This window comes from Cydia fagiglandana, chromosome 23 (genome assembly GCF_963556715.1).
Source record: "Cydia fagiglandana chromosome 23, ilCydFagi1.1, whole genome shotgun sequence".
Taxonomy (NCBI): Eukaryota; Metazoa; Arthropoda; class Insecta; order Lepidoptera; family Tortricidae; genus Cydia; species Cydia fagiglandana.
The window spans coordinates 12,806,916-12,828,536 of NC_085954.1; the positions used below are offsets into that span (position 1 = coordinate 12,806,916).

Sequence of the window (21,621 nt, forward strand, 5' to 3'; positions counted from 1 at the left end):
ATCTCTGGTTCAGTAATAAATATTAAATAAAGGGTCGATCTAACCTCCCAAACTTCGGAAGACCGTAAATAATATAACCGCCACGTTGGCCAGGAACCTCTGCGTGGAAGTATGGAAATGCCTGGCACAGCTCCTTGCCACTCGTAGCTCGGCTTGCAGAAGCTGGCATCTTGAGGCCACCCGTAAACTTGTAATAAAGACGGTAAATCTTGAAACCCTGAAATTTATAAAACTACTAAGTAACGGAACAGACATTCACAGAATCGAATAAATATACTGGACTGCGAGTAGGTCGCTGCTTACCCGGGGCAGACAATAAGCGGGCGTAGGAAAGGACTTGCATAATTTCAATGCACCCGGGGCTTCAATTTCCAGGACGATTCACATCCAACGAGGATTAGGCGGCTTAAACCGCGATATAGGTAGAAGCCATCAGACAGCACCAGGCCGCTGGGCAAAGGAAACGAACCACCTTGCTACGATCTCTTCCAAATCCAAAAAAAACGGCTAGCTACGTGGCGAGCCATCGGTGACAGATCAAACGACGGGGTTACCAGAGTCCGAACGGGGCTCGGCCGAACACCACATGACTTGACAAAAAAACGCTTTCTTTCCTATTTAGTTTGCTTAGAATAATATTGAATACAACGCGCCGACGAATAAAAAAAATATTTGAAGACAATTTTAATTTACAACGACCTGCGATTAAAAAACCAAAAATGTAGGAAGGCACCGAAATTATTTTTAATCTAGCAACCCGGACCATGTTGTTATCGACTGAGCTCGCTAGAGCCATCTAAAGTCGACCCGCAAATCAAAGTAACCCCGGTTTACGGAATGTACTTATTTTTTGGCCACCCTGTAGGTATTATCTCTCTTCGGCCTTCGCTTTTAAAACACTTGCGGAAGTTGTAGGAAGCGCGACCCATTGGACGCTCCGAGTTTCAGCCCTACGCGGAGCTCGGTCTTCAGTCTTCGCATTTAGACACTTGTACTATTGTTCGGCATTTAATTTCCTATCTAGAAGCTACTTTGCATATTTGCAGAGATATAAGCCACCACGCCAGAAAACTTCATGTTACATGTGTTGAAAACTTGATTGACTCATTCGGGTTTTTCAAGGCGTTTCACTCACGTCACGTTACACGTACAAAAAATTTTTTTGAAAATTGTGTGATGTACCCTTGAAACGCGAGTCCGACTCGCACTTGACCAGTTTTTTTGTTATTCTGTCCCGTCAGCCAGACGACGATAATAGCATAGTTTGTTAGAAGACATTTTATACATCCTACGTTCTACTAATAGGCTAAATAGTTATAGTAGTAGTAGTCACTTCATTGTACTCAACAAAGGTGAACAAAAAGGCGAACTTAGCCCTATAAGGGATCTCCTTCCAACTAACCTTCGAGCAGACGAGTGGAAAACAGAGATGGGATAGACAAACTTACTAAGGCCCACTTGCACCATCTCAATAACCCGCGGCTAAGCGGTTAAACCGTTAACCCAGTTTCAAATTGTACTGGTAATCATGGTAACTCCAGGTTTAGCCGGTTAACCCCAGGTTAGTGGAACGGTGCAAGTGGAACGGTGCATTAGAGTTAAGGGTATCAAACGAATATGGGTCAGGGTCACATACTGTTCAATATTGAAAAAAAAAAAATGAAGAATTAAAATTTTGTTGTTACAATAGTAAGTAAGTAAATACACTTTATTGCACCACAAAGAAAAATACAATAACAGATTTACAGTGTAAATACTGGTAGCAACAGGCGGTCTTATCACTGTAAGCGATCTCTTCCAGACAACCTTGGGGAAGCAGGATATAAAGAATACAAAACTTTTAAAACAGGTAGTGCACGAAATAAATTACAGGAATAAGAAGATTATACATACGATCATGTACAATTATATAAATATGTACAGAGGGACAAACAAACATATACACATACATACATATACATATGATACATAGTTAGCAAGTTCCATAGAGTGACACTTTACATACATACATAATTATAATCATGCCTATTTCCCGGAGGGGTAGGTAGGAAGAAACTACGGATGTCTTATTGCTACGATCCTGACATAGGTACATCTTTCGCTCCCTTCACTTTCATAAAATTAAATATGAATTTCTGATTTGTATGGAATATATCGGATATCCTTGAGATACGGTTAATTTCGTACATGTCTATGTTTCAGATTCAGGCCACAAGATGGCAGACTCTCCAACGCGCACGGTCCCCTAATCCAAAGCTAACTTCCACAAGCAATCAAAATAATATAAAAACATTTAGAACGTACAAAAACTGTAAATGGTTCGCAGAGCGAATGAAACGCATAAAACAACAGTCTATTTAACCGACTGTGCAAGCAGTAATGGCACCACAATGCCCTTAACGAGCAGAGGGTAGGTTAGTGTGGAGACGGACATACAGATGGACCGATAAGGGCTCGGAACCGGTTTTTTAAATCCCAAATTAGCGCAATATTTTTGAAGTGAAAACTTCTTTAGCGGCGCTGTGCACTTTTTGTGATAGGGAAAAAATGTTAAACTCGCGAGAGCGTAAGACGTAAGACGCTTCGTAAGACGGACACGTGACCTGATCGAAAAACTGTTACAATGTCATTGAATTTTCTCTTCTGCCGGCACTCCCGGAGTGCAACCCGTTATTAATTATTTTATGCTCTTCAATTGGGACTGAATCATGTATTTAGGTAACAACTTTTATTAGATTGTTCCATTAAAAAATTAAATAATAAACCACAGAACCTAATAATACCGGTATTTTTTGTATGAAGAAAAAACCGGTTCCGAGCTTCGGACCGGTTTTGGTAGAGCATAGCATGTGTGACTAGCGCTAGAAAACCAGCAATACAAGCATCCAAAAAAATCCGCATCGAAACACAAAATAGGGATCAAACTTATCCCCCTTTTTGCGTCGGGAGTTAAAGAGTATAATCGGGCCAATCGGTGCTTAAAAAGTAAAATAATGAAAAATAAATTACTACAATAGGAACACAATTTATAATTAATTATATCATGTAGTATAATAATAATAATAAATAATTTCTTTATTCAGACAAATACAGTCCACATTTGTTAGTCTGTTGCTTATAAACTAGGTTAATTGTACTTACATATGTAAATATACAGGGCGTCCCACGGCGATGCCACATGGAGGGAAAGTACCTTAAATATCATAGATAGCATATTTTGCTGAAAGAAGACTTCATTTTATTTTTAAAACTTAGTAAAGTTGCATTCATACTTTTTTAATTTTTTTTGAAAAAAAATGTATGCAAAAAAATTATCGCGTCATTGGAGGAAAAGTACCTTAATTATTGTAAATGAACATCTTACTGAAAGAAGACATTATTTCGATTTAAAAAAACAAGTTGAATTGCATTTTAAATAATTTCATGGTTAAACCGGGAATCGAACCCGCTACACGAGAAAAAAAATACCTTGTACCAAAAAAATAATTCTCACATTGAAGCCTTTCGATCGGTATGACAAAGCTACAAGCTACAAGGTATTTTTTTTTTTCGTGTAGCGGGTTCGATTCCCGGTTTAACCATGAAATTATTTAAAATGCAATTCAACTTGTTTTTTTAAATCGAAATAATGTCTTCTTTCAGTAAGATGTTCATTTACAATAATTAAGGTACTTTTCCTCCAATGACGCGATAATTTTTTTCCATACATTTTTTTTCAAAAAAAAATAAAAAAGTATGAATGCAATTTAACTAAGTTTTAAAAATAAAATGAAGTCTTCTTTCAGCAAAATATGCTATCTATGATATTTAAGGTACTTTCCCTCCATGTGGCATCGCCGTGGGACGCCCTGTATATATGTATATAGTATGCCTTAATATTTTTGATATTTATCTCTCTATTTGTGATAACTGTATCAAAAAAAAACAAAACGTCACATTGTGTAGAGTGACCAAAATGAAAGCAAAAATGATTTTTTTTTACTTGTCTTTTGAAAAATAATCATCGTTATTGGTGATAAACAATAATTACCAACATCATTAAGATTTGAATGTTGTATGATGTCTTGATCTCTTGCTCCACGACCCCGAAATCACCATGTATAGTAAAATTATATCATTTGTTTCCTAGTTATTTTATATAGACTTGTATTATGTTTGCAATTAATAAAGCCATATATAATTTTTAATAACTACAATTTACGACGAAAAAGCGTGCCACGCAAACGTAAAACTGTTGAGAACCTCGAGTTTTTACAAGACTTTTACCACCTTCGCGTTTATGTGAGTTCATTAAGGAACTTCCTAGCTGTGCTGTACCTAGTTAGAATATAAAGTAGTTAGAAAACACCTTAACTAGTTAAAGTTGTGATGTTTTGAAAATGTTGAGGAACAAATCCTTAAAGTTACAAGTATTTAACACCAAATACAGAACCCCTATGCTACCATCAGTTTGGCATTGACATAAACGGTATCGTGAACGTAATTTACTTTCTATATTTGCTCACTGTGCTATGTATTATGTACTTTTTGTATTGCTGTTGATGCCCCAAATAAATAAAATAAAATAAAATAAAATAAATATATCTTTTTCCCACTAATATGTCAGTACGAGCGAGATGCATAGAAAGTAAGTTACGTTCACGATAGCGTTTATGTCAGTGCCAAACTGATGGTAGCATTACTAGTGTAAATTTCATTCGATAGCGTGACGAGCGTTCGCGTTTGCGTTATGTCTAGCCAAGCGGGACGTTTTGGAAACTCAAACCTAGGTATACAAAATGATACTTAACGCAAACGCGTACGTCACGTCACGCTAGCGAATGAAATGTACTTACACTGTTAAATGTACATGGGTGGACCTTATGCCTTTTGTAATAAGGTCCACATACTCGTATGTACAGTTAGGAGTGTTGCTGTTTGTACAGAGCGGCCAAAAAATACATTTCCAAAGATTTACTTTCTATGCATCTCGCTCGCACTAATATGTCAGTTCGAGCGAGATGCATTGACAGTAAGTTACGTAAGTTGTATATGAAAAAAAGGTAATTTATTTTAATCATTTACCATACTAATCCATCTAACATCCATTAATTTTTCTATTGACTGGTCTACCTAATAGTCCAGTCAATGAAGCCGTTAAACCCGGGGATGTTTGCCATTAGATAATGAGACATGGCGACGCTTTTGCCGGTTACCCAGGGGACACTCGGGGAACATGGTGACCTATTTACTCGCTTTGAGGGGATTATGAGATTTATCGCGGATTTGGACAACCTTTGCTGGTAAGAGGTTAAGTAATCAGTTTTAACTTGGACTTAAATGCTTTGAATGTATAATTATGGATGATGTTTAATTTTGTAGGGTTATGGAGTTTATAAAAAATTTATCATCATCATCATATCAGCCAGAGGACGTCCACTGCTGGACATAGGCCTAAAAAAAGATAGGTGTAAAGGTTTAAATTTAGTAAAATATAAACTAGACATTTTAGTAAATATTTTATATAATTTATTTTACTTTCTATGTAAAATATTGCTGAGTTTTTAAATGGGAAGTGAATTTTTTTAAACATGGCAAAAACATAAAAAAAAAAACTTTTTACATTTTTAGGCAAGACTGTGCCTACATAGTACGTACACAACAGTTACCTATTCCTGTAGTAAATAGCCTTTATTTTTCTAAAATGGTTTCTCTTATCCATACTATACTACTTAAAAATGATAAAAGTAACTACTTATAGCTCTTTTTTGCTCGTCACCCAACACACACCCAATACACACCCAAAAATCCTACCCAAGTTTTTTACGAAAGGTATACTTTAGGTACTTAAATAAACCTAACCAAATGAAAACATTGCATGATCAAATAATGTTGGTTAAAGTTAGGTCGTTCAGTGACTGATCCAGGCGGTTTTGTATTTGGTCGGTTAACCAATAAATGGTATAACTACCCGAAAATATACAAATTGTTTGTTTACTTTTATTTAAATACCTAAAGATACAGACTATAGTATAAAAAGTCCGCCTCTATACTTAGCGAGTCCGTTTTGCCCCAAATGACTCTCAATACAAAATCAATGACTTTTTACGGAATCAGAGCTCCCTAGCTCCCGGTTCGCGTTTGGTGCAAGTCGAATGATGGAAGCGATTATTATTTAAACTAGCTGTTGCCCGCGACTTCGTCCGCGTGGAATCTTATCTTCAACATTTTACAACTTTAGTACCTATAATTTTCATATCCAAGCAATGTTGAAATTAAGTACTTTTCTTTTTTAGCAAGTTGTATGAAGTTTTAAGTCAAGTGGATTTTGATGTTGGTTGCAGAAATTACTTTTCTTGTATTCTCATCAGTGGCGTGCAGTGGAGATAAGACTTAAATCGGGCTCTAGAAGAGTCATTCTTGAAGGAATGTAACGCAAACTATAAAAATCGGCAACTTTTTTTTTGGTCATTTTGTATGGACTGCCTACCCTAGTGCCTACCTTTTTTTGTATGCACTGCACGCCACTGATTCTCATAATAGGTACCTATGCCCTTATACAAAGATTCAAGTTCCGCATTCCGCACTCACAAAATATCTGATCTCCATGCAAACTTTCAACCCCTTTCTCACCACCTTGGGGGATGATTTTCAAAAAGGCTTGAATTAGTTTTCATGTTTTTTAATTTATTACCTTTTTTTCCAAAAAATTAGTTCCTAGCTTAATATTAAATTTACACCCCATGACGAATTTTCATCCCCTTTTTAGCCCCCTTAGGGATTGAATTTCCAAAAACGTTGCAATTACTTTTTTTTGTAATCCGCTATTATGTCTTTCTAAGAAGTTTCAAAGCATTTGTAATGGATTCAAACTTTGAACCCCATTTTAACCCAGTTAGGGGATGAATTTTACAAATCGCTGAAATCACTTTTATTGTCTTCTAATAATATACCCAAATACAAAGATTCAAATCCCGCGCTCGAAAAAATGCATGATATCCATACAAACTTTCAACCCCGTTTTCACCACCATAGGGATGAATTTTCAAAAACGCTGAAATTAGTTTTCTTGTATTTTAATATAATACCTTTTTACAAAGTTTCAAGTTCCTAGCTTCAAATAAAAATTGCACCTGAAGACGAACTTTCATCCCCTTTTTAACCCCCTTAGGGGTTGAATTTCCAAGAACGTTGCAATTACTTTTTTTTGTAATCGGCTATTATGCCTTTCTAAGAATTTTCAAAGTATTTGTAATGGATTTAAAATTTGAAACCCTGTTAGGGAATGAATTTTACAAAACGCTGAAATTACTTTTCCTGTCTTCTAATAATATCCCTAAATACAGTCCCACACTCGAAAAAATGTTTGATATCCATACAAACTTTCAACCCCTTTTTCACTACCTTAGGGGTTGAATTTTCAAAAACGCTGAAATTAGTTTTCTTGTATTTTAATAATATATCTTTTAACGAAGTTTCAAATTCGTAGCTCAAAAGAAAACTTTAACCCCATACAAACTTTCATCCCCTTTTTAACCCTGTTAGGCGATGAATTTTACAAAACGCTAAAATTACTTTTATTGTCTTCTAATAGTATCCCCAAATAAAAAGATTCAAGTCCCGCGCTCGAAAAAATGTTTGATATCCATACAAACTTTCAACCCCTTTTTCACCACCTTGGGGGATGAATTTTCTAAAACGCTGAAATTAGTTTTCTTGTATTTGAATTTGATACTTTTTTACAAAGTTTCAAGTTCCTAACTTAAAATAAAATTTGCACCCGAAGACGAACTTTCATCCCCTTTTTAACCCCCTTAGGGGTTGAATTTCCAAAAACGTTACAATCACTTTTTTTGTAATCGGCTATTATGCCTTTCTACGACGTTTCAAAGCATTTGTAATGGATTAAAATTTTCAACCCCTTTTTAACGTTGTTAGGGGATGAATTTTACAAAACGCTGAAATTACTTTTCCTGTCTTCTAATAATATCCCTAAATACAGAGATTCAAGTCCACCACTTGAAAATTTTTTTGATATCCATACAAACTTTCAACCCCTTTTTCACCACCTTAGGGGATGAATTTTCAAAAACACTGAAATTAGTTTTCTTGTATTTTAATAATATATCTTTTTACGAAGTTTCAAATTCCTAGCTTAAAAGAAAACGTTAACCCCATACAAACTTTCATCCCCTTTTTAACCCCCTTAGGGGTTGAATTTCTCAAAATCGCTTCTTATCTCTTGTACACTTTATAAATGCAATCTGGTGTGCAAATTTCAACTTTCTGGCTTTTGTAGTTTCGGCTCTGCGTTGATGAATCAGTCAGTCAGTCAGTCAGTCAGTCAGGACACTTGCATTTATATATATAGAAGATTAAATTGATTTCGATCGCATAATTTCATACGAAATACATACGAAATTACGAAACAATTAAATACTAGGGCTTGGACAAAACCGGTGAAATAAAAAATATTAGATGATCTTACCTAGTCCTACAGTGCTAGTAAGCTCAATAAGGCTTGACGAAGAAACATCCAACTTAGGAACAAATATCTGTGATAAGCTCGCAAATAAATAAATGCCTTTACCATAATTTGCCACCGGGACCACCCTGTTTTGTAGTTAGGTAGGGTTACTATTAACAAGACTAGGAGGCCGTTAAGAGGCCGGTGAACTTACTGCCGACTGCATTGATGCAGCAAATTTCAAAAATCTGGGCAGCAATATCAATTTTGACATTTACGGCAGCAATGCAGTCTCTCTGAATCCAACGGTAACTTAAAACTTCAAAGTACTTTCGAAACGTCACAAATCACAAATAATATTTAAAAAACGCTTCAGCTTATGCCTCAACCCTAAAATCTCAGCGCTTCCTGTCACCAAATGAGAGACATTCAGAGCGCTTTCAGTCTTAAGGAAATCGATTTACCTTATTTGTAACGTCAATATTACCTCGAGTAATTGGCGAGGGTTTTAAATGACGTAAGAGTCACACAAAGACACGTTTACCCTTATAGAATGAATACAACATAGAAAATAGGGGTTCTTCAAGACGCGGGTATTCAAGGTTCTCTAGTCTGCAACGCATAGAAATTGCTATAATGTTCATGAGCGACGGTGACCGCTTTTACCGCGTTTACTCGTTTGATTATATAATAAAGTATAAATTTGTATGGAGTGTTTTTGTTGCATTCCGTGGATATATTTGAAAAAACGAAAGCGTTGGTTATTGTTTAATAAATATCTACAAATAACACCTTACCTAAATAAAATTTGGATGTACTTATCTACACAGTTTTTGAGAACTCAAAATACAAGTATAGAATATTAAATTATACAAAATTTGCCTGATCTGAAGGATTTGTTCCTAGATTCTAATTATTAGTTAACTTTTTCCATCAACCTTATAAAAACCAACCAAAATTGCTTCATTTAAAAACCATCCTATTTACACTTAGAGCATTTAGTAACTGGATATCGCTGTCATTTTCTTTACGAAACTGCCGATTTTTGCGGGGGAGGGGACGTCAAATGTATTGTTATTTCTACATGATTTGTACGTAACGTACAAATACCCATGTCAGTCCATACAAAAGTTTGCACAATTGTGTAAGTTTATCGGCAGAGCTACCATTAGTTTGGCATTGACATAAACGCTATCGTGAACGTAATTTACTTTCGATAGGTAATTTACCGTTTACTCGTACTAATTGAATAATAATTCTTGCTCTTTTTTTTAGTTTAGTTACAAAGGGACAGTATCGCTTGGAGTGGAGTGAAGTTAGGCACATAAGACCGTAAAGAAACATAAAACGTGACTCACGGCACGTTTATTCACTGAAAGTAAGTGAAAAATACTCTGGCAACTGATGGTAGAGGCTCAGTTATTAAATGCTAAAAGTATTTACATGACATATTTTCATAATCGTTGTGTACATATTCGTTGAGCTTTTAACGCCGTTTGCCTTACCGATGTGATTTTGCGAATGTTTGTGAAATACATACGAAAATGGGAAAACATCCAGAAGGAAAACGGAGAGCTTTTTTTCAGGAATACATTACGCTTCGGGTAAATTCAATTATTCGTAAAACAATCTGGCTATTTTTGTACCCACGTGAGATAAAAGGAGTGATTTCAAACCTAGGTAAGTTAAATATTAGAAAGAAAAGCATTCGGCGACGTAAAGCTTTTATTATTGCTTAAAGGTTGTCTGACCTACCCATCACAAACTATTTTTCCAAAAAAACCGGCCAAGTGCGAGTAGGAGTCGCGTTTCTAGAATTCCGTACATAAGTCCGACTGCACACTTGACTGCACATTTCTAATAAGTTTTCCTGTCGTCTATAGGAAAATAACCAATTTGAGTATTTTTTTCAAAATTTTAGACCCAGTCACTTTCGGAAATAAAGGGCCGAATGGTCATTTTTTGGCTATTTTCTTAAATAACTTCGAACCTATGTATTTTAAAATTATAACAAAAAACGTGTCCATTTTTGGGTCACTAATTTACATATGTGTACCAAATTTCAACTTAATTGATCCAGTAGTTTCCGAGAAAATAGCCTGTGACAGACGGACAGACAGACACGCACGAGTGATCCTATAAGGGTTCCGTTTTTTCCTTTTGAGGTACGGAACCCTAAGAATAACAAACTTATCTCAAAATTCTAACCGATCATCCTACTAAAAACGTTAAATCATTTACCCTGTCACATTATCATTTATCCTGTCAAAATGCCAGGGTAATGAAAAATTACTTGTCGTTCTGCCGATCTTCGCTAAGCCTATGTCGGGTCTAGCATACCCTACTCAAGTTTGATATCTAAATCTCCAAGGATTCATAGTTCATCTGAGTTATGGGTTTGGTAAGAATATTTGCGTTATTACATATCAACTTTGATAATGATACTGTTCTTTAAAATTGATTTATTGAACAGAGAGAATAAAATGCTTGATTGATTGATTGATTGAGTTAAGGTCATTTTGTTCTATGTTTCACTGGTTAATTAAATTATACTTATAAACATAATTTGTTACTAGTAATGGACAATAATTGCAAAAAGGTTGGGATGACACGGTTTTGGCATTTACCTAATTATTAAAATATTTTGCGCCATAATTTTAATTTTTGTTATATAATATTCATCATAACTATTACTTGTTCACATTCATGCACACATTTTCATTTTAACAACTTTACTTATAAACAATTTCTTAACTTAGTAAAGTAGTAAACATTAAGGTATACCCAATTGTAACTTTTAACAAGCAGAAACGTCTGCGGACGATGCTATTAAGCTTAGAATAAATTACTGTCTTGGGTGAGACTTGAACTCACGGCCTCTGGATCGGTACTCCAGCGCTCTGCCATCTGAGCCACCAAGACCTCATCCATAGCCAGCAAAATTAAGCTTAATTATTAAGGTATACCTTGTGACAAAAATATTTTTTTTATTTACAACGCCCCGTTAACTTATTAACGTTATTTTGATCCACAACATTCTCATTACTTAACAGTAACATAATGAATCATTTATTCACTTGAAAATTGTGCACGATATATCACGTTAATGAGTATTATGAATTATTGCATCAAGTTACATAAGCCATAGTAAAAACCGAAGCATACCTCCACACAGTGAAGTCACACAAACAAAAACTTTTCACACGTTCGTCACGCCCTCTGCGTACCCCCAACCTTTAGATAGCTTACTTGACGCGCTTCGTTGACTATGTTTTATACAGTGCTAGCAATTATAAGGATCTTAAATTACTGATTTCTAACGTTTGCTGTAATTAAAGAATAGATTGGGTGTAAGATGGTACCTTTCGGCAGCAGGAAACGTCAAGTTTTATATTCATTTCTCAATATAAAGATCTTTTCCCCACACCAACTGGTAAAGGCTCTCTTGATTGTTCAAAAACTCACAATAAAGTTGAATTTTATCCACATGTGAGGCAAAGTAATCAAATGCAAATTTTGAGTTGTTTCCTTATGTTGGCTGCTAGAATTGACTTTTAAATAATGATTTTGTATGATAAATATTTGAAAACTTTCATTTTGAATTGATCTTCTTTAATTCTGTTTGATATTTTAGAGTTAGTTTTTTCCTTGTGTTAGTGTGGTGAATTTACGATACAAGTGCGGACATCATCAACATCAACATCAAAATCAACATCAACATTTATTCAGCAAATAGGCCGCAAGGGCTCTTTTACACGTCAACATTGAATTTACATACAAGCAAAAATAATAACAAAACATCAACAATTTTATAAAATACAACTAACAATTAGTGCGGAAAAGAAGAATTACCGAATTACCTATTCGCGCGTGTATCGTACAACGTTTGACAGTACATAATACGCACAAAAAGTGCTATTTTACGTAATAGTGCGGAAAAATAGGACTATGATTTTAGCCGTAAAATATCAAGTTTCATTTAAAAATAATTATATTCAAAATCCCATCGGCGGAAAGTCGCCAGCCTGTCGGTATTCTACAGGCTGCACTTCGGGGAGTGTGCCCAAGAGTTACACGAGCTTATTCCACCGTCCCCATTCTACCATCGGACTTTTAGACGCATAGCCCGTTTCCATCCTTACATGGTAGATATTCCACCAATTCGCACGAAGCGCTTTGCTTCTACTTTCCTTATGCGCACTGCCAAGGAATGGAATTCCCTGCCGGCGTCTATATTTCCGTGTTCTTATAACCCGGCAACCTTCAAATCAAGAGTGAACAGGCACCTTCTGGGCGAGCTCGCTCCATCGTAGGCCACGACTACGCCTCGGCTAGTCTGTGGCCATGAGTAAGCCCATTCATAATAAAAAAAAAAAAAAAAATTCAAATTATGTAGCTTAGGAACATTTTAATTCAACTTGAATTTCGCTCTCGACACTTTTCGATCCGATATAAGGATCCTCTAAACTTGAGATGCTTTAAATGGTTGGAAATAGCGTATTTCTCCGTAAATTCTACTTCATATGTTCATAATATTTACTTACGATTCTGTTAGATACTTAATTAATATAATCTTCTTTGCAGTAATATGAAACGTCCCAAATTAACTACACAATCAATTAAACCAGAGGGTCTAATAGGTAAGATGATAAACACCGACAAATATGATGGCTTACCTACATCGACAATACAAACACATGCAAAGAAAAAAATATCGGGATGACAGAAGTTACGAAAAATTACAAGACTTTTTCCATTATTTAAGTTTCGATTGGGGTTTTCTTTCAACGACTGTCATCTTGCCAAGGTGCTTAAAGTACCTGGCGAAGATAACAATCGTTTGGAGAGAAACGAATCGAAACGCTGTTTCTATCGCACTAATATGGAAGAGTGATAGAGAGACAAAGCGTTTCTTTTGTTGATTTACACCTTGGCTAGGCCCCCAGGAATCTTTAGCAATTAATAACTCCTCATTTCACCTATCCGCAGTCGGTTCGGTTCATTGAACTTACGAAGGTCATAGAGAGTGGAAAAACAATGGAACTGGCATTTCCCACGATCATTGCTTCAGGGCAACTTCATTACCAACTTTCAATCAATTTTGATCCTTATTTATTAGAACTAAAGTCCAAATTTCAATGGCAAATGGTAGTAAAATTCTTGTAAAATAGTATAGATCTTATTGAAAGGTAATAAGGTTGGTGTTTGATTGTATTTTTGTTACAAAAGCGAGGTTAAGTAGGTTCCCATAAGAACCGCGTCAATAAGTACGTTTTGCATTTTGTCGATATTTCGCGGAATGATATAAGATTTGTCTTTTTATCAAGTTAAGAGTAAATTACAACACTAGGGTGGTAATAATATATAGCATACATAAGCCCTAGGTTAATAAAGTAAGAAATATGTCAGATGTAAAATGATGCATTTGCTAACTTAGCTGGAAAGCGGCAACTTCGTTTAGCGAAGGGGGCCGAAAGTTGACATTTTCCCACCACCGGACGGCAGAAAAATCGATTCCGTACGATGATCGTAAATATCCATACATCATGTTTTTTATCTCCGTTAAATTCAAGGGTGCATTCCTGAGTTTAAGTCAATATCTCAAAGATACCGGTAGTCTAAGTAATTTACTCCATTTTTCACTCTATAACTATATGTACTTTTCACTTAAAACAGTCATATAAATGAGGTCTATAACCACCCAATATAACGAAAGCCGTAAGGGGTCGAACCCGTAAATCCTATTATACAGGGTGTTACGAACTTGGCGCCAAACTTGCGGCAAACATGCGGGGATTACCCTAAACTTTAGAATGGCTCTTAAGTAGGTAACATACAGTATGTTACATGATTAGTACGTGTTCTGATACAGTATGGATATAAAGAAACCTCTCGTTCGTATTTTATTAATAACAAATTAAGCTGGGACCTTTGTCAATTTCTTACAGTTAGTTTCGATTTCTGTGACATATAAAATAGACATAATTATTAACTCACATTTATAGACGGATCTAACGCGAATTTTATTCAATTACCTTGATTTACCGACGTTTCGACACAGGTTTCACTGGTCGACTGGTGGTGGAAACGTCGGTAAATCAAGGTAATTGAATAAAATTCGCGTTAGACCCGTCTATAAATGTGAGTTACCTAATATGACTGTGTTCGAAACGCGAAAGTTTAAAATATTATATATGAAATAGACGCCAATGACTCCTATGAGTGACGTATCTAATTGTTAAAGGAATCGTTAACAGTTAAGGGGCTCCCCCACGCCAATGACCTTCGATCTGAAACCCTTAGTTTTCTTATGTTTTTTGTAGCGTATCATATTAACAGCATCGGCTTTAAGCAATATGTTATTTCATATTTACTTCAAAGTTCATTGTCATTTTAGGCCAAAAAACTAGTTTTCTGGTCATAACTTTTTTCTTAATTGATTTCAAATAAAAATCCTAGACACGTTTTTCGGAACGTCAAAGACGAACCCAAATATGTAGATTTCGTATATTTAAAATCCTTCACAGCAATCTAGTTACAAAAATGTGTTTTAGACAATATTAAAAAAATCATAAAAAATTAAAGTATTAATTTCTTTCAAAATTCGGAAGACAAAAATTGAGATAAAAGATTGGAGAACCGTTTGTCTTATAATTCTACCTGTAGAGCAAAAGTAGGTACGATTAGAAACTTGTCAAAATCGAAAAACCTCGGGTAGCCCCTTAAGAATATTGAGTCATAATCCCTGATCTGAACGGAAACTTTCTAAGTGGGAACTTGTATTGACAATTTTCTCATGAAAGTTTCCATAAATAGCGGAAATTTTGAGAATGTTCTGAAACTTGCACATTGCTACGAGTGAGTCTTCCAATCGCCATCCGGTATACTTATATACTTTACATAGATATACCAAGCATGTTCGCTCCTTCAAATATAGGGTAAGTTGACACAAAGCTCCTCCTATGTAAACGTGAGGTAAAAGCCCCTGTTGCGGAAAAGTGGTCGATAAAGTGGCAGCTTTAAGTGTTATCTGTTATTGTAGGTGTCGTGTTAAAACAAGGCAAAAAAAGAACTATTTTTTACATTCAAGTGTGTTGTTAAATGTTATGTGGTAAATACAAAAAATTGTAAATGTATAAATATATACTGTCAATAACAATTAAAAATGATGGACAAAAGGTGTAATTATTTAATGTAAATTTTATAAATTAATAATGAAATTGAAATTAAAATTGTTGCGATATCTAGCAAAAAAAAAATAGAAGATACAACTTGCTTGTTAAAAAAATTGCAATACATTTTTAATTTAAAATACCTTTGTAAGATTTCGATATTAAATTTCCCCTTAATGAATAAGTCTTTAAATATATATTATTCAAATATTTCCCGAAGAATACATTAGGTATATATTCTTAAAACGTTGGATTTCTAAGAAATCTTTTTAAATTATTTACCATAATAGGTAAGTAATTTGATTTGTAGACCTGTCACTAGAAGACAGTGCCTTAAGCAATCCTTAAATCTCTAAATTTAAAAGTTTACGAAATTAGTTTTGGACCCGATTTACATGCATACATAACATGCAAACATATTAATCTTAATAAGATTTATTATTGTCGAATTAAAAGAGAATACGTAGAAAATTATTTTGTATAGGAAATTTCATAGGAGGCAAACAGGTTTTAGCCTACTAGTTATATATTCCCTTCAAAAAATATTCTGATTATTATTAAATAAAAAAATATATGTTTTCAAGTTTTATTCAACAGTTTTTTATGCTGTTCTACAGGAATTTTCTATAAAAATTCTATTACAACTTTTATGTTTCAATATAGGATAAAATTCCTAAAAACCCCTCCGAAACCTTTAATTAAATTCAGAAGTTTATTAAAAATCAACACAACCCAAGCTTATGGAATCGATTCCATTATCAAGAGAAATGGCCGATTCTTTTTTGTTTAGTCAAAATAATATGAAAATGTACTGCTTTTACCAAGATTTTTTAGCCATCAGATTGTCTTAAAGCTGTAGGAATAAGGTCGGTATTGTTAATTTGGGGGTTTGGTGGGGTTGGTAAAAAGATGGGTAAACAAAAGGCAGTTGTGCGAATCAGTTTTCAATGCGGGGCTTTGAAAAATAACAAAAAGGAAATGGGAAAGCCGGCGGCGAGTACGGAGATGGCTTTTGTTAAACATGTTTTTTGATTAAAAATACTGGGTAATGTTTTGGATAATCCAACACAGTGCCTAACTGATCAATTAACAAAATTCCTAGACATCAATTTTGAAGAGATAAAGACTAAAGATGAACATAAAAAAAATTGTGGCTCTTGTGGCTAAGGAATGCAATTCGGTTATTTTTTGTATGGAAATAACCGCGGTTTCGGTTAAAAACCGATTATTTCCATACAAATAATAACCGATTTGCATTTCCTACTTGTGGCTAAGGTGTTTCTAATGAAACTGTTGATTCTAGTGTTAGTCTTTCTTCAAAATTGAAACATACTAGTTGCACTGACTGGTCATACGGTGCAGTGGCTCTGTGATCTGTGATCCCTGTGACTTCGCGATTGTAAAAAATCTATAAACTGAATCGACAAAAAACCCTATAATTGAAAGTAATGAAACTGCTAACAAAATTTCACGAGGATACGAAACAGACATGCGAAGGTGTTTTTATTCAAGTTGAAACGGAGATCTTTGATTCGCTTTTTTAATTAACTATTTCATTTAAATTACTAATTTAAACTAATTTCATCACATTGCATGACTGTGCTCGGTTCCTAGTGTGCCATACGTACCTACTTACACATAAACGTACCGAGGTATTTAAGGATTTATAAAATAGAAGCCTCTTCCTTATTTACTTAGCCGCCAGTTAACCGGCGGTTAAATAATGAAAAACAGACCCATAAATTATACTAAACCCAACATACACCGATTCAAATTCAATTCCGTTCTTTAACGGCCCAAAAGTATGGCCGAAAAAGTAAAATGGCGGCTACGCTAAGGATAACAATAATTGGCCGTTAAAAGCATGTTTTAAACTATTTGCACAGTACCTATTAAACAGTTTTTCAAATCGATATCGCAAAATAGTTTGCGATGTTTTTCATTCATAATGTATCGCCTCGATTATTGACAATTTGGTAAAGCTTTTGTCTTGGCAGAGGGCTTAGTCATTCTTTCTTTCGTATGGCATTTTCCTTAAAAACAACAAAAATCTAAATCTTTAATTTTTATCTGAGTAGAGGTTTCTAAAAATTGTTCTAGTATCTCTTTTTATAGGGTCAAAGATAAAATTTCTTTCTCCGGGTAGATACAACCACAAATACCACAGTATAGTCATTATATCTTTTCATCTATCTATCTATCTATACATATAATAAAGCTGTAGAGGGTCGAAAGTCTGTACATGGAAGATATTTGAAAAAAAGTTGGCTGGGGATACTTAGAATCGATAACAGAACACGTTCCAACAGTTTTTAGAATTTTTGTCTGTTTGTCTGTTTATCTGTTTGTCTGTTTATTTGAACGCGCATCACGTGAAAACGGCTGAACGGATTTTGATGCAAACTTTACTAATCTGTCGAGAAAATCTTCGGCCAGGTTATAGGCTATAAAAATTCAACCCTTAAAAGGGGGGGTAGCCACAACACTCGCTTGATTTAAGTTTGCCCCTGAATCTTATGGCGCTACGTAGGAAGGAGGGGCAAACTTTTTTCAAATATGTGCTACCACTATTGAGTACCCTGGTAAACTAACAGATGGCGCTGAATTTAATACGTAGTGACATGAATAGCCACCGAGGAAGGTTTTTGCCAAATTAACTCTAAGTTTAGATGAGGGGGTACGGACATCAACAAATTTAACTGAATAATTATGTCGATTTAATAATATACAACAAAATTAAACGACAGTAAATTAATAAGCCCTCATTGCACAGTGTCATCTTTTTCACGACTACCCGAAAAAAAGAGAGAGAGAGTGTATTGTGTTTTCAGCGTTCGTGTTTGTATGTAGGTATATATTTATTTATATGTGTTTCTTTATTACACCTTAACTTCTGAATGCCTTAACCTTAGCCCGACGTACGTGACACGCCGTACGCTTACCAAAGCCGTAGCCATAGTCAAACCTTCGGACCAGTGCCGGATTAACCAATAAGCAAAACAAGCACGTGCTTAGGCACCATCGTTCAGGGGGGGCACCAAAATGCCAGGTTGAAAAAGTAGAACAAATTTTAAAATTAGGGACGGACACATCGTTTTTACCACACGATTTTTTTTTAGCTGACCAAAAGTAATTTGCAAAAATAATGGCGCGTAATTCTTTGGGAAACAATCGGTAGCAGAAGAGTCGTGATTACATGCATAGATTCGATTTCAACCCACTCTTTTGCGGTTCGGCGTTAGGTCTTATGCGCGTAATTATACGTACACTTGGGCGTGGATCCAAATCCAAGCTTTCCTCTTTCGCAGCTGGGCCTACTGCCTTGCTCACACTTCGCCAATTCAATTCACATGGTCAATTCCAAGCTCTGCTTTCTTGCATCTTTTATGCATGAAACCAACCTCGCTGAGACCCTTAAATATAGAGCCCTATGCGAAACTAGGCTAATAGAAAACTGTCCCATCCCTTCTTTGTATGAAATCCTGGATTCGCGCCTGGTTGGGACTAAAAGTAAAATTGCGTTTTTTATATCGAAAAATTTTCGCGCTCGCTTCGCTCGCGTTTTTAATAACTTTCTAAGGTATGATAAAAGTGACATTCGGGTGCCGACTGCAGCAGCATTACTCTGTTGCAACGTTACTGCTGCGGTACTGTCAATTTTCGTCATAAAATGATGTGACTGATTTCCATACTAAAAGTAAAAATGTACAACTGTCTATCATATTGCGTTTTTATATGGAAAAATTTTCGCGCTCGCTTCGCTCGCGTATTAGATCACTTTCTAGGAAATGATAAAGGTGACATTCGGGTGGCGACTGCAGCAGCATTACTCTGTTACAACGTTACTGCTGCAGCACTGTCAATTTTCGTGATAAAATGATGTGACTGATTTCCATACTAAAAGTAAAAATGTATATATAACTGTCTATCAAATTGCGTTTTTATATCGAAAAATTTTCCCGCTCGCCTCGCTTACGTTTTCAATTACATTCTCGCCTAAGATATGATAAAGGTAACATTCGGGTGGCGAATGCAGCAGCATTAGGTACTCTGTCGCAACATTACTGCTGCGGCACTGTCAATTTTCGTGTTAAAATTATGTGACTGATTTCCATTCTCAGCTGTAATGTTGCAATGAACTTCACTCAATTTACCAAAAAAAAAAATGTAAACTAAAGACCCTAGGGAGAGGAGGCACCATGGTCTAGAAATGCTTAGGGCATCAAAATATCTTAATCCGGCACTGCTTCGGACTTAACCCGACGTACGTGTCGCGCTGTACGCGTTCCAAAGCCGAGCGCCTACGGCACCCTCATACTAAAAGTGTCGGGCGTAGATCGACGTACGTGACACGCTGTACGCGTTCCAAAGCAGAGCGCCTTCGGCGCCCTCATACTAAAAGTCAGGCGTGGACCGACGTACGTGACACGCTGTACGCATTCCAAAGCCGGGCGCCTCCGGCGCCCTCATACTCATAGCGTCGGGCGTAACGTACGCGTTTCAAAGCTGGGCGTCTTCGGCGCCCTCATACTAAAAGAGTCAGGCGTAGACCGACGTACGTGACACGCTGTACGCTTGCCAAAGTTGGGCGCCAAAGGCACCCTCATACTCAAAGCGTCGGGCTACGCCCGACGCACGTGGCACGCTGTACGCGTTCCAAAGCCGGGCACCTTTGGCGCCCTTATACTAAAAGTGTCGGGCGTAGACCGACGTACGTGATACGTTGTACACGTTCCAAAGCCGAGCGCCTCCCTCATACTCAAAGCGTCGGGCGTAACCCGACGTACGTGACACGCTGTACGCTTGCCAAAGTTGGGAGCCGAAGGCACCCTCATACTCAAAGCGTCGGGCTAAGCCCAACGCACGTGGCGCGCTGAATGAGTTCCAAAGCCGGGCTCCTTCGGCGCCCTCATACTAAAAGAGTCGGGAATTGCCCGACGTATGTGGCGCACTGCACGCGGTCCAAAGCTAGGCGACTTCGACTTTCTCATACTAAAAGAGTCGGGCGTAGTCAGACTACTACAAACCGCGCTCTAAAAAGTATGAAACAATAAGATTATCATGCAGGAAATTATAAATGTTACAATTTTTTGAATAAAAAAATACAGCGTAATGTAATTTACTATTTTTTATATATTTAGCGGCTTACTGACACAAACCGAATTCCACGCGGGTGGAGCCGCGGGCACAGCTAGTTATAAATATTTAGGAATGCCAGGACGATTCATTTTAACAACCAAACTTAAACTACTAACTTTTAACTACCACTTTAAAGTACCTAGTATTTCAAAGTGTATAACAAAGCTAGCACCTTATTTTAATCACTAACTCTGCCATGTCAAATAAACGGAAGTCCGTAATATTGTGAATATGCCTTCCTTATCACACTTATATTTGCCTTTTAACAAAACTAACGTATTGGATTTTCAATTCTATTATTTATGTGGTAAGAACCAAACCCTAGTTTACCAACTTTTCAATAATTTGGGATTGCACAAACCACAAATACGGCTAATAAATAAAAGTTTTTTTATATAAACAACTCTATTACATTAGTATAAGGCCCATTGACTATTTTGCCAACACTTTAAAAGTTTTGGCAATGTGAAACATTACATCTGAGAAGCATAGACTCATTATAATATCAACCCTAAATTAACAGCGTTAAGAACTACAAAGAATTTTAGGAGCTTCGCGGTAAATTGGTGATTATAATTTACTAAGTGTTTTGTTAATTATTGATTTATTTATTTATTTAATCTTTATTGCACAAAAGAAAAATCTTATAGTACAAAAGGCGGACTGATTGATTGATACGTCTTAACTGGCTCAAACGTGTTAAACGAAAATGAACTTTATCTTAACTGCTATAAGGTTCCAACAGAAACTGTTTTAAAATTAGAGTTATACCTTTTTGTGAGTTTAAAGTTTGTTGGCAGTAAGGTTTGTATGAAACTTTCAGCTGATAGTTTAGTTTAGGTTTCACTATTAAAACAAAACAAC

At 35.9% G+C, this 21,621-nt stretch overlaps 1 protein-coding gene, 1 long non-coding RNA gene and 1 other non-coding gene across 10 annotated transcripts in view; 1 reads left to right on the forward strand and 2 right to left on the reverse strand.

Annotated features, from left to right (window-relative positions):
* Positions 1-21,621, reverse strand: part of LOC134675839 (hemicentin-2) — a 665,006-nt gene that overhangs the window by 524,819 nt on the left and 118,566 nt on the right. The gene's annotated exons all lie outside the window — the stretch shown is intronic.
* LOC134675970 (uncharacterized) overlaps positions 1-21,621 on the forward strand; it is a 142,956-nt gene that overhangs the window by 32,361 nt on the left and 88,974 nt on the right. The gene's annotated exons all lie outside the window — the stretch shown is intronic.
* Trnag-acc (transfer RNA glycine (anticodon ACC)) lies at positions 11,296-11,368 on the reverse strand. Its single transcript has one exon. It is a non-coding gene; the product is annotated as a tRNA-Gly (tRNA).